Source organism: Cherax quadricarinatus, chromosome 13 (genome assembly GCF_038502225.1).
Source record: "Cherax quadricarinatus isolate ZL_2023a chromosome 13, ASM3850222v1, whole genome shotgun sequence".
NCBI lineage: Eukaryota > Metazoa > Arthropoda > Malacostraca > Decapoda > Parastacidae > Cherax > Cherax quadricarinatus.
The window spans coordinates 31,165,082-31,177,487 of record NC_091304.1 but is presented as its reverse complement, the minus strand read 5'-3'; the positions used below and the strand labels follow the sequence as shown (position 1 = coordinate 31,177,487).

Genomic DNA, 12,406 nt, shown 5'->3' with positions numbered 1-12,406 from the left:
TTCCGCTAACTTTGGAAACCGTTAGCGGACCAATTAGCTTCCACTAAATAAAGTCCCGCTAACTTTGAGTCGCTAAAAAAAATTCATACGTTGTTGGTAGTTGGAAAGCAATGCCTTTTCAATGGCACGCGATTGGCTGACTACATGTAAACGTAACTTGTCAATTTTCGTGGGTATTGCAAGTTATGACAGTTTAGAAGTAAAGTACCTTTCCCAGTTAAGTAACTTTCATTGTAAAGACGGACATTTTTTGTGTCCGTTGTTGAACTAGTGCAGTGACATTTGTCAGTTGTTTGTTATTCATCACTAGCCTCATCAGAATTGTCTAGATGTTTCCTCTTCAAAAATCGTCACATTGAACGATCAAACATTTCCGTAAAATAAAATAAAAATAATAAAAACTAATCATAAACATACTTAAATTTAAAAAATTCATGTAACATCCCTAAATGATGTGTAAAAGTTTCTAAATAACTTGGGTGAACGCCAGGAAGCACAGACAGGACTGATGGAGACGATACAGTCTGTCCTGCACTCGAGTGAGTCACTTGCTGATACATGAATCCGTCACGTACAGCTCTTGTCCACTGACCATTAAAGGCTATTTCACACTGGTACCTTATAGATGTCGCTTAATATATTCCCTGTGATTATTATACCTTGAAACGATAAAACAGGTTGAAAACTTTATTATAACAACCAAGAATATGCCGTATACTTAAAAAAAAACATACCACGGGTGGGGATAGAACCCGCGATCAGTCTCAAAACTCCAGACCGTCGCGTTAGCCACTGGACCAGCTAGCCACAATAAGATTCGTCCAACTAGGTATATTTCTACACCATAGGAAGGTTAACATAGGCACCACTGCGACCACAAATGCAAGTTTTTACAGACGAATCTCCAGCTAGCGTGGCCGTGACGAACTCTAGCTCATATACCTAGTTGGACGAATCTTTTTGTGGCTAGCTGGTCTAGTGGCTAACGCGACGGTCTGGAGTTTTGAGACTCTGATCGCGGGTTCTATCCCCGCCCGTGGTATGGTTTATTTGCAATCGTGTCATTACGATTTCGTGAGTCATGTTAACGGCTTTGAGGGGACTTGAGCTAGAGTTCGTCACGGCCACGCTAGCTGGAGATTCGTCTGTAAAAATTTGCATTTGTGATCACAGTGGTGCCTATGTTAATCTTCCTATGGTGTAGAATTATACCTAGTTGACGAATCTTATTGTGGCTAGCTGGTCCAGTGGCTAACGCGACTGTCTGGAATTTTGAGACTCTGACCGCGGGTTCTATTCCCGCCCGTGGTATGGTTTGTTTGCAATCGTGTCATTACGATTCCGTGAGTCATGCCGTATGCTTATTGTAAAATTAAGAATATAAAATTAAATATAAAAATAACTCAAAAATGCAGTTACTTCTGACTAACCTATTTATCACTATTTCTCTGGGAGCCCCTAGCGACCTCTTAGGGAACCCTAGGGTGATCAGTTCCAGGGCAGAAAGGATTTAGAGTAGGTCACTCCTGCCTCTCACAACAACTGGATCACTATGATATGGTCATGGATGAACTTGAGGACAAACCAAATGCAGATGTTGCATACACTAACCTTGTCAAAAGTCTTCGACAAGTACCATCATGGTGTAATAGCACACAAAATGCATGATAAAAGAATAACAGGAAAAATGGGTAGATGGATCTATAACTTTTTAACAAATTAAACACAGAGTAGTAATAAACAGAACAAAGTCAGAGGCAGCTACAGTGAAAAGCTCTGTTCCACAGGGTACAGTACTTGCTCCCATCCTTTTCCTCATCCTCATATCTGATACAGACAAAAATGAAAGCCACAGCACTGTATCCTCCTTTGCTGATAATACCAGAATTTGCATGACAGTGTCATCCACTGAGGACACTGCAAATCTCCAGGCAAACATTAACCAAGTCTTTAATGCGCCTATTCAATTTCAATTACTCCACTATGTAAAACTCAAAGAAATAAAAACTGGATCGGAGTATAAAACAAATTCCCACCACGCAATAGAGCAAAACTCTAATGTGAAAGACCTGGGACCAGAGAATCTCATTTTCAAAGATGACAACAATGTTTCAACCACATCTTCTTGGAAAATGACAGGATGGATAATGAGAACCTTCAAAACTAGAGGTACCAAATGAGTGATAATTCTCTTCAAATCTCTTGTTCTTTCTAGGGTTGAATATTGCTGTACTCTAACGACCCCTGTCAAGGCAGGCAAAACTGCAAACCTGGGGAATATACAGAGAACTTTCACTGCACCTAAATTACTGGGAACAATTGAAGTCCTTTGTATTCCTTGGAACCCTGGCGATAAAGATACACGTTAATATACACTTGGGAAATCTTAGAGGGATTAATCCCAATCTACACACAGAAATCACTCCCTACGAAAGCATAAGACTCGGCAAACGGTGCAACATCCCCCATTGAAAAACCTGGGCACCATGAGTACGCTAAGAAACAACAAAAAGTGTCAGGGCCACAAACACTTCAACTGCCTCTTTGGGTAAGATGAGAAAATAAGGTGTAAGGTGTACTCATCTTTGTTGATGACAGCTCGAGACCACCTGCAGCCTACCCCAGGGGTTTTATCTCTGAATTTGCTCTGTACAGACTCATCAGGGCTGTTTGGAAGATTAAATAACAAGGGTTAATACTCTCCTGGATGATGTATATCTTTGACTTATTGCAAGTATAGCACCTGGAAATCATGGGCAACCCTTACCTATGGTTCTGAGCTTGGCCCACCCCTCACGGCCTATAAATAGTTAGTCCTAAACATTCAACATCGGTCCTAGGTACTGCAGTACTCAATAGGCTGATTTCAAATAAAATATCATGGCTGGCTCATTGCAAAGGGGGCCACTAACGATAACACGCCTAAATGAGGGGGGTATCATTGGTTTGAGATGGAAAGTGACGTTAGACATCCTCATTTTGTTGTCTGCTTTGCACATTGAACGTTGACTTCGTTGTCTAACAGTTACCACTTGTCCATATGTTCGACTAGGAATCTACATCTGTGGATAATGTCCGCAGTAAAAGGAAAGTTCTCCCTATGTCGTTTGATACAGAAATGAGCCATACGGAAAATAGTTCTGCGATGCTTGATTCACTCGCTACTAGTCCGTAAATATTCACGGCAGGAAGGATGACTATTTTTCCTGGAGACTGTCAGTGTATTACACGGGAAACATTCACAAGAAACCGGCCTCGAATGTTACTACGTTTCAATGCAATGTGGCCCTGGTGCCCTAGGAGAACCCGATCACATCTTCACTTGTCAAATTGAACTTGCAATCCAAGGCTCTGGAGCCACTCGTCATTTATGGGAGGTTTCTGCTGACATAAGATCTGCAGACGTTGGTGTCAGCTCTCGCAGTTCATCACAATCAAAATGTGCTGATTCCTTCAGTATGACAAGTGGGTTAATGTAAATAAAGCCTCTAGGTATATTATCAGTTCCCAGGCATATATTTTCGGATTTTTAATAGTCTGGAAAAGCTGAAGTTTCGTCAGCCACCTCTTTCAAAAAATTTTGCAGAGACTCCCATAGTAGGGTAAAATTCTGCTGTACACTTGTGTGTATTGGGTGTCAATCTTATCTACTCTGGATCTACAAATTCATTAGATTCTGCAGTCATAAACATTGTTGAGATTTGGAGGACGCCCTGGATTGCGCTAATAGAAGCTGCGTAGCAACACAGAAGACCTTCTTGATCTCTGCTAATGCAAAGAGTACTCACTCCTGTTCTACAGGGTGGAGAAAATATAGGGGGGGGGGTTCGTTGCCCCCAGGGGACGTCACTGTCGCCAGGGGATGCCGATTTTCCCTGGGGGCTGGAGAAACTTTTCTCCACATTGGAGAGCCAGCGAGTGTTCACCGAAGGCGAACTCTTTGAAGCTCAAAATATTTTGTGTGTGTGTTCCAAATTAGTCAAATATTGTTGAAATATAAGAATGTCAGCACCAAGAAAAATCTGGGATTGCCCCACTTAAGCTGTATTAGTATTCCACATACTTAGAGGCATATTTACCTCGCCATTTCCTCGTTAGCTTCTATATATAAGGATTCTAAATCCTCGGCAACACAACAGAAGATTGTTCACATATCTTCCTATATGTTTCTATAAGTAGACTATATTTCTTCAAGTGTAAAAATTAGATGCTTCCAGTAGAAACGATAATGATACTTATCCAACGAGACAAGCTTGACATGATATGTAATCACAGAATGTCGAGATTCCCCAATTTAATTGATTTCTAACTGTACTCGTATGGTTATGTCATAACACAGCTGAAAGTTCTGGACTCTGATTTGCAGGAAAGCCAAACAATTTGTTTGCAGATGTGTAATATTAATCTGGACCTAATATTACTCATCTTAGTTATAAGTCTAGTGGCTTGCGGGTTTGGGTTATTTACATCAGAAACTGTAGTATCTAAGTTCTACAATGTATCAACTGGTTCATTCATTTAACCAGTAATGATAAAAATATTTTGTGGAACATAGTCCATGGTAAACTTAGTAAGTAGGATATTTTTCTTCACTGTTTAATATCAGCTACTGTCTCACCTGTATGAAAACTGACCACATGTCATCACCGGTTGGTAGTAAGTGTACTAGTGTTTACTGGCAATTTTATACAAAGAGTTGTGTCATTTGTCTTATGTGATGTATTGGAGCTCATAACGACGTGGCTATAAGAGGTATTGAGGACTTGTCTTAGTATGCAACGTGATCTTTTCCTCCTGGGACACTTATGATAAGTGTCGTTGCCTGTTCAGCTCCGTTTTCTGTGGAGGTCACCTGAAGTCAACACTAAGTGTCGTGCGCATAACACCTATGGCACTTGCTGCCTTCCCCTCCCCACTTCACCTACATACACTGTCAGTTGTAGCTTGCGGTTTAAATTACTGTGATTACAGCAGTGATGTGGACTATAGCTGGGAACTGGGTTTCTTATGGTGCTGAATTGGTGAAAAAAATGCCCCAGTATGTGTGGGTTTTCTTCTGTACCTTGTAGACACAAATAATTAGTAGTAAACCCGTGTACCTTGTAGACACAAATAATTAGTAGTAAACCCATGTACCTTGTAGACACAAATAATTAGTAGTAAACCCTTGTAGATACAAATAATTAGTAGTAAACCCGTGTACCTTGTAGATACAAATAATTAGTAGTAAACCCATGTACCTTGTAGACACAAATAATTAGTAGTAAACCCTTGTAGACAAATAATTAGTAGTAAACTCATCCACCTTGAAGGCACAAATAATTAGTAGTAAACCCATGTTAATGTCTTTACAAGAGAATTAACACTAAAAACTAACATTATGTTAGCAAAAGACATGGTGATTTATGGGTATATTAATGTGCCAGCTTTGTGTCGGTCATATTGGTCATGTTATGTATGGACTCACTGACCTGGACACAGTGTGTTGTGGGTGTGTCTGTTGCGATGTGGCCAGTGTGGATTTTTTTAATATTTTTTCTTAATTTACAATGTGTAAATTTAATCCGGGGTCATAGAGGCCATAATTGAGTGGATCGGCTTGAATTTGTAACTGGAACCCTTATTAATGTCCCCCGCTGAAGAATAAGGACAGGAAATTTACGAAACCACTATAAAAGGGTGGTAAGAATGGAAAATAAATGATCCAGCGTCATCGCACCTCATCCAGGAAAGTACGCCATTTACTAAACAATTAGATACTGACTGGCCAGTTAGATTCTGTTTGGGGCCTAGTTCCTAGGCCTTTTGTGTATCCATATGCTCTCGCGCTACCGTCCACAGGATGGATATGGGGTGCACAATAAACTAGCCACTTCGGTGGCAAAATCTAATCTAGATTCTGTTTATTAGGGTGTGTTCCACCACCAATAAGTCTCTTCCAGTATTTAAATGGTTAGTGTTTAGGTTAAATTTTCCTTTCTTTCTATTGATATAATGTGCATATATCATTAATTAGATCCTGTGAATCCAGACGACCCTCTTTCGAGTCAAACCCATTATGCAGTCCATATCTTATAATTTATCATTATTGGTATTAATTTTTATATTGTAATAATTATAAGCCCTACTTGGTTTGTGGGTGGGAAAGAGTGTGTGGATCATCGAAGGAGAGGTAAGGTGCAGTCTGGTAACTCTAAAATCCCATCTAGTTCTGAGTTACAACCAATGTTAAATTATGTGGACGAAATAATTCAGGAATGTAATTGTGAACCTCGTCCTATAATTTCCCACGGTCAGCTTGTTACACTGTTCCACTTCTCTCCCACTTCAGCATTGTCTGGGTATGCATGGCCAGTGGCCATTAGTGGCCCTGTTGACTCTGGGTGTGGTTCATGAATTGGCCATCAATGGCCCTGCATCGTGGGCACAACTGAACATTCAACTATGACCCCACCTATACATGAGGCTTGTCAACACATCTTGTGGGTCATACATGTAAGAAGATAACAGACCAAATATTAATTATTTTCATTGACAAATTGTATATAATATATATATATATATATATATATATATATATATATATATATATATATATATATATATAATATTATATATATATATATATTATATATATAGCATATGAGAAGTTTTTACAAAGTAGAAGTGATGCAAGGAGGGAAGAGTATATGGAGAAAAAGAGAGAAGTTAAGAGAGTGGTGAAGCAATGTAAAAAGAGAGCAAATGAGAGAGTGGGTGAGATGTTATCAACAAATTTTGTTGAAAATAAGAAAAAGTTTTGGAGTGAGATTAACAAGTTAAGAAAGCCTAGAGAACAAGGATTTGTCAGTTAAAAATAGGAGAGGAGAGTTATTAAATGGAGAGTTAGAGGTACTGGGAAGATGGAAGGAATATTTTGAGGAATTGTTAAATGTTGATGAAGATAGGGAAGCTGTGATTTCGTGTATAGGGCAAGGAGGAATAACATCTTGTAGGAGTGAGGAAGAGCCAGTTGTGAGTGTGGGGGAAGTTCGTGAGGCAGTAGGTAAAATGAAAGGGGGTAAGGCAGCCGGGATTGATGGGATAAAGATAGAAATGTTAAAAGCAGGTGGGGATATAGTTTTGGAGTGGTTGGTGCAATTATTTAATAAATGTATGGAAGAGGGTAAGGTACCTAGGGATTGGCAGAGAGCATGCATAGTTCCTTTGTATAAAGGCAAAGGGGATAAAAGAGAGTGCAAAAATTATAGAGGGATAAGTCTGTTGAGTGTACCTGGTAAAGTGTATGGTAGAGTTATAATTGAAAGAATTAAGAGTAAGACGGAGAATAGGATAGCAGATGAACAAGGAGGCTTTAGGAAAGGTAGGGGGTGTGTGGACCAGGTGTTTACAGTGAAACATATAAGTGAACAGTATTTAGATAAGGCTAAAGAGGTCTTTGTGGCATTTATGGATTTGGAAAAGGCGTATGACAGGGTGGATAGGGGGGCAATGTGGCAGATGTTGCAAGTGTATGGTGTAGGAGGTAGGTTACTGAAAGCAGTGAAGAGTTTTTACGAGGATAGTGAGGCTCAAGTTAGAGTATGTAGGAAAGAGGGAAATTTTTTCCCAGTAAAAGTAGGCCTTAGACAAGGATGTGTGATGTCACCGTGGTTGTTTAATATATTTATAGATGGGGTTGTAAGAGAAGTAAATGCGAGGGTCTTGGCAAGAGGCGTGGAGTTAAAAGATAAAGAATCACACACAAAGTGGGAGTTGTCACAGCTGCTCTTTGCTGATGACACTGTGCTCTTGGGAGATTCTGAAGAGAAGTTGCAGAGATTGGTGGATGAATTTGGTAGGGTGTGCAAAAGAAGAAAATTAAAGGTGAATACAGGAAAGAGTAAGGTTATGAGGATAACAAAAAGATTAGGTGATGAAAGATTGAATATCAGATTGGAGGGAGAGAGTATGGAGGAGGTGAACGTATTCAGATATTTGGGAGTGGACGTGTCAGCGGATGGGTCTATGAAAGATGAGGTGAATCATAGAATTGATTAGGGAAAAAGAGTGAGTGGTGCACTTAGGAGTCTGTGGAGACAAAGAACTTTGTCCTTGGAGGCAAAGAGGGGAATGTATGAGAGTATAGTTTTACCAACGCTCTTATATGGGTGTGAAGCGTGGGTGATGAATGTTGCAGCGAGGAGAAGGCTGGAGGCAGTGGAGATGTCATGTCTGAGGGCAATGTGTGGTGTGAATATAATGCAGAGAATTCGTAGTTTGGAAGTTAGGAGGAGGTGCGGGATTACCAAAACTGTTGTCCAGAGGGCTGAGGAAGGGTTGTTGAGGTGGTTCGGACATGTAGAGAGAATGGAGCGAAACAGAATGACTTCAAGAGTGTATCAGTCTGTAGTGGAAGGAAGGCGGGGTAGGGGTCGGCCTAGGAAGGGTTGGAGGGAGGGGGTAAAGGAGGTTTTGTGTGCGAGGGGTTTGGACTTCCAGCAGGCATGCGTGAGCGTGTTTGATAGGAGTGAATGGAGACAAATGGTTTTTAATACTTGACGTGCTGTTGGAGTGTGAGCAAAGTAACATTTATGAAGGGATTCAGGGAAACCGGCAGGCCGGACTTGAGTCCTGGAGATGGGAAGTACAGTGCCTGCACTCTGAAGGAGGGGTGTTAATGTTGCAGTTTAAAAACTGTAGTGTAAAGCACCCTTCTGGCAAGACAGTGATGGAGTGAATGATGGTGAAAGTTTTTCTTTTTCGGGCCACCCTGCCTTGGTGGGAATCGGCCGGTGTGATAATAAAAAATAAATATATATATATATATATATATATATATATATATACTGTTGTACATCCAGTGCCGCGTGCCTCGTTGTGCTCAGTGTTTTCTCGTGTTTACACGGTCGCTCTTACGTGCTAGAACTTTAATTTGTGCCATCAATCCTATACGATACATCCCTCTAGCGCCTGGAACCAATCTTGGGCGGAAAACATTATATACTGAGTCAAAAAAGGAGAATTAGTGTGCACTACCTAGCAGAGTTTACTGCCAGAGGGAAATCATAGGCCTGTGTTCCGTGTGCAAAATAATAATAATAGAACTTTTCTTTGTCAGAGGAAAGAAAGTCTCCCTGATAACATTGTGTATACACAGTGTATAGTGTATACTACAGTGGCTCCCTAGTATATAGATGATAAAGGCTAAAGTGTCATTTGAAAACAGGTGAATTTGTAAATGAAGTGATAAGCCTATAGAGGCAGGTGCCAGAAGTCGCCAGAATCTTACCACAGGTCAGCTGTTTTAATAATCTTCCTGGCCTGCTAGTGTACTCGCATATAATCTAGTGATACCAGTGAATAGCAGAATACAGTGTTGTAGTAGCAACTAACCAGTATTATAATGGTACTTAGTGGAGTGGAGTGACTTTCATTAGTTTCTTTTTTTCTTGAAATACCAGACGTATACTGTGAATTTCATATAACCTGTAGTTACCAGCGGTCGCAATATACACAACGAGAAGCAATTATTACTACAGAAAAAGCGTCCTTCCTCCAAAATTTCCACCAGTCAACTATAGTGATAATATAGCATTTATTGTGGTGGAGACGGAAAAAAACTAGAAAAGCTAGATACAGCGATTGATAAACAAGGGTTGAGGCTCGACCGTTCGTCACTGTAGGAGCTGCCAGAAACCACCGGCTCTTCAACACGCAAGTTATACTTTTGTATCAATCAAATCACATATTCTCGGGTAGATAATTTCAAGTAGATCCTTCATGTGTTAGCCCAAATCACCTACTAGTATGTTTTAAATAAGTGACCCACTGATCAGATCAGATCGACTGGTCCGAACCCTTGATGGTCCGAACCCTTGACTGGTTTCAAACGGATTCGTTGGACAATAAAGCAGACTGTAAACGGATAGGGTTGTAGGCGCCCTTATCAAACACAAACAATAAATATAAATCAGGAACGTACACGGTAAGCTGTCCAATTAGTTAGAAATAGAAATACAAATAGCTAGAGCTTCATTTAAGGAGGTTATTAATAGAGTATTCAAGAGGTTGCTAGTAGAATTACAGTAAATCAACCACTCAAATCATTATGAAGCTCTGTATAGTCTGCAGTCAATCAAACAAACGGGCTTCCACATGGATAAATTGTCATTTTTGTGGAAATTGGTGTCACGCCCCTTGTGCAGATATCCAAGAACTAGCTACAAGCAGTATTAAAACAGGGAAGTGTTTTTGGGTATGCCCAAATGAGGAAAATCTGTGGACTAAAATCACAAGGGTATTAAAAGAGGATAACATCAAAGCTGCTTTCATAGACAACCTGGAAGCTTTCTACAACAGATGGGAACATAAAAAGTCTGGGCTGAATGGTACTGCCCTTGATACTGGCCATGTAGTCAGAAACTGTAAGGCTGGAGGTGATGTCATGGTAGTCAGTAAATGTGGGGCTGAGAGTGCTGTCCTGGGAGACAGTAATGGTGAAGCTGGAGGTGCTGTCCTGGGAGACAGTAATGGTGAAGCTGGAGGTGCTGTCCTGGGAGACAGTAATGGTGAAGCTGGAGGTGCTGTCCTGAGAGACAGTAATGGTGAAGCTGGAGATTTTATCCAGGTAGTCGGGAATTATACGCAGGAAGGAATACATATAAATGACCTCATAGGGGACAGGAGGCGTAGTGGGGAAACAAGTGTAGTCAAAGATAAGATAAAACCAATATTGCAAACTAGAAATACCACAGGAAATAGCAAACAAGAGGATTTCACTAGCTATAGTGAGGATATATTACCAAAAACAACTGGTGGGAGTTCCATTGTTGGTGCTAGGGAGGATAGGAATAAGACAGGGAAACATGCACCAACAGGGAATACAGTCACAGAAACCCAAGGCAAACGGAAACCAAACCTGTGCACATACTATGCACTTGGTATCTGCAGACATGGGAAATCTGGAAAAACAGACGGGAAGTGCAACTATGACCACCCTAGAAAATGCCATGCCCATATGACAACAGGAAAATGCAAACTCCCTTCCTGTAAGCTTTTTCACCCTGAAATGTGTACCTCTTCAGTACAGGAAAGACTGTGCTATAACTTAAATTGCCAGGCACACCATCTAAAGGGTACAAAAAGATACAAAACATCCAGGCCATGGGAAAACCTGGGTAGCCACAGCCACTCAAGAGGGAGAGGTTTTTTAGTGCTAGAAAGGAGAAAAAACTGGCAGGAAATGGCAGAAATCGTACACCAAATCCAGTCATTCCTGGAGTGGAACCACAGTCGATGGCCTCCACTCCAAACCAACAGATACAGATACTAATGCCGGAAAAAAATCCCCCCCCAGTACCAACAATACCACCAGTCCGATGACATTCTTCTTTGCAAATATACAGGGTCTAAAGCCAGCAACAAACAACAAAATACCTTTCATCCGTGGACTGCTTGCAGAGGCAAAGGCAATGTTCGCGGCTTTCACTGAGACCCACATAAAGGATCACTTGGACAACGAAATATGGATCCCAGGTTACAACCTATACAGATGTGACAGAGTGAACAGGCAAAAGGAAGGGGGGGGGTTGGCCTGTACATTGCAGAGTCACTTGTTTTCACAGAACTGCTAAATGCCTCAAATGATGTAGTGGAAGTTTTAGCAGTAAAGGTCGAGAACCAAAACCTAGTCATTGTGGTAGTCTACAAGCCTCCGGATGCAACATCCCAGCAATTCCAGGAACAGCTGTTAAAAATTGACCACTGTCTGGAAAATCTTCCAGCTCCTGCACCCAACATCTTGCTCCTGGGGGATTTCAACTTAAGGCACCTAAAATGGAGGAATATAGCAAATAATATTGTTGCAGTGATAACACCAGGAGGCAGCTCTGATGAAAACTCACACTCACACGAGCTTTTAAATCTCTTCACAAAATTCAATTTAAACCAGCAAATAATAGAGCCTACTAGACTGGAGAATACACTAGACCTCATCTTCACTAACAATGATGATCTGATAAGAAATGTCACCACATCAAAAACAATATACTCAGATCACAACATAATTGAGGTTCAGACATGTATGTGTGGAGCCCCAGACCGACATAATGGGACTAGTCACGAGGGAGCATCCACCAAATTCAACTTAAATAACAAAAACATAAAGTGGGACCAAGTAAACCAAGTCCTAACCGATATAAGCTGGGAAGATATACTAAGCAACACAGACCCCAACGTATGCCTAGAACAGATTAACTTGGTGGCACTCGATGTATGCACAAGGCTTATTCCTCTAAGAAAAAGGAGGAGTAGATGTAAAATAGAAAGAGACAGGCGCTCCCTTTACAGGCGACGGAAAAGAATAACAGAGCGGCTAAAAGAGGTCAATATATCTGAAATGCGTAGGGAGACACTGGTCAGAGAA

At 40.8% G+C, this 12,406-nt stretch overlaps 1 protein-coding gene across 1 annotated transcript in view; it reads left to right on the top strand.

The window, feature by feature from the left end:
- LOC128688700 (facilitated trehalose transporter Tret1-like) overlaps positions 1–12,406 on the top strand; it is a 229,795-nt gene that overhangs the window by 1,118 nt on the left and 216,271 nt on the right. The window lies entirely within an intron of this gene.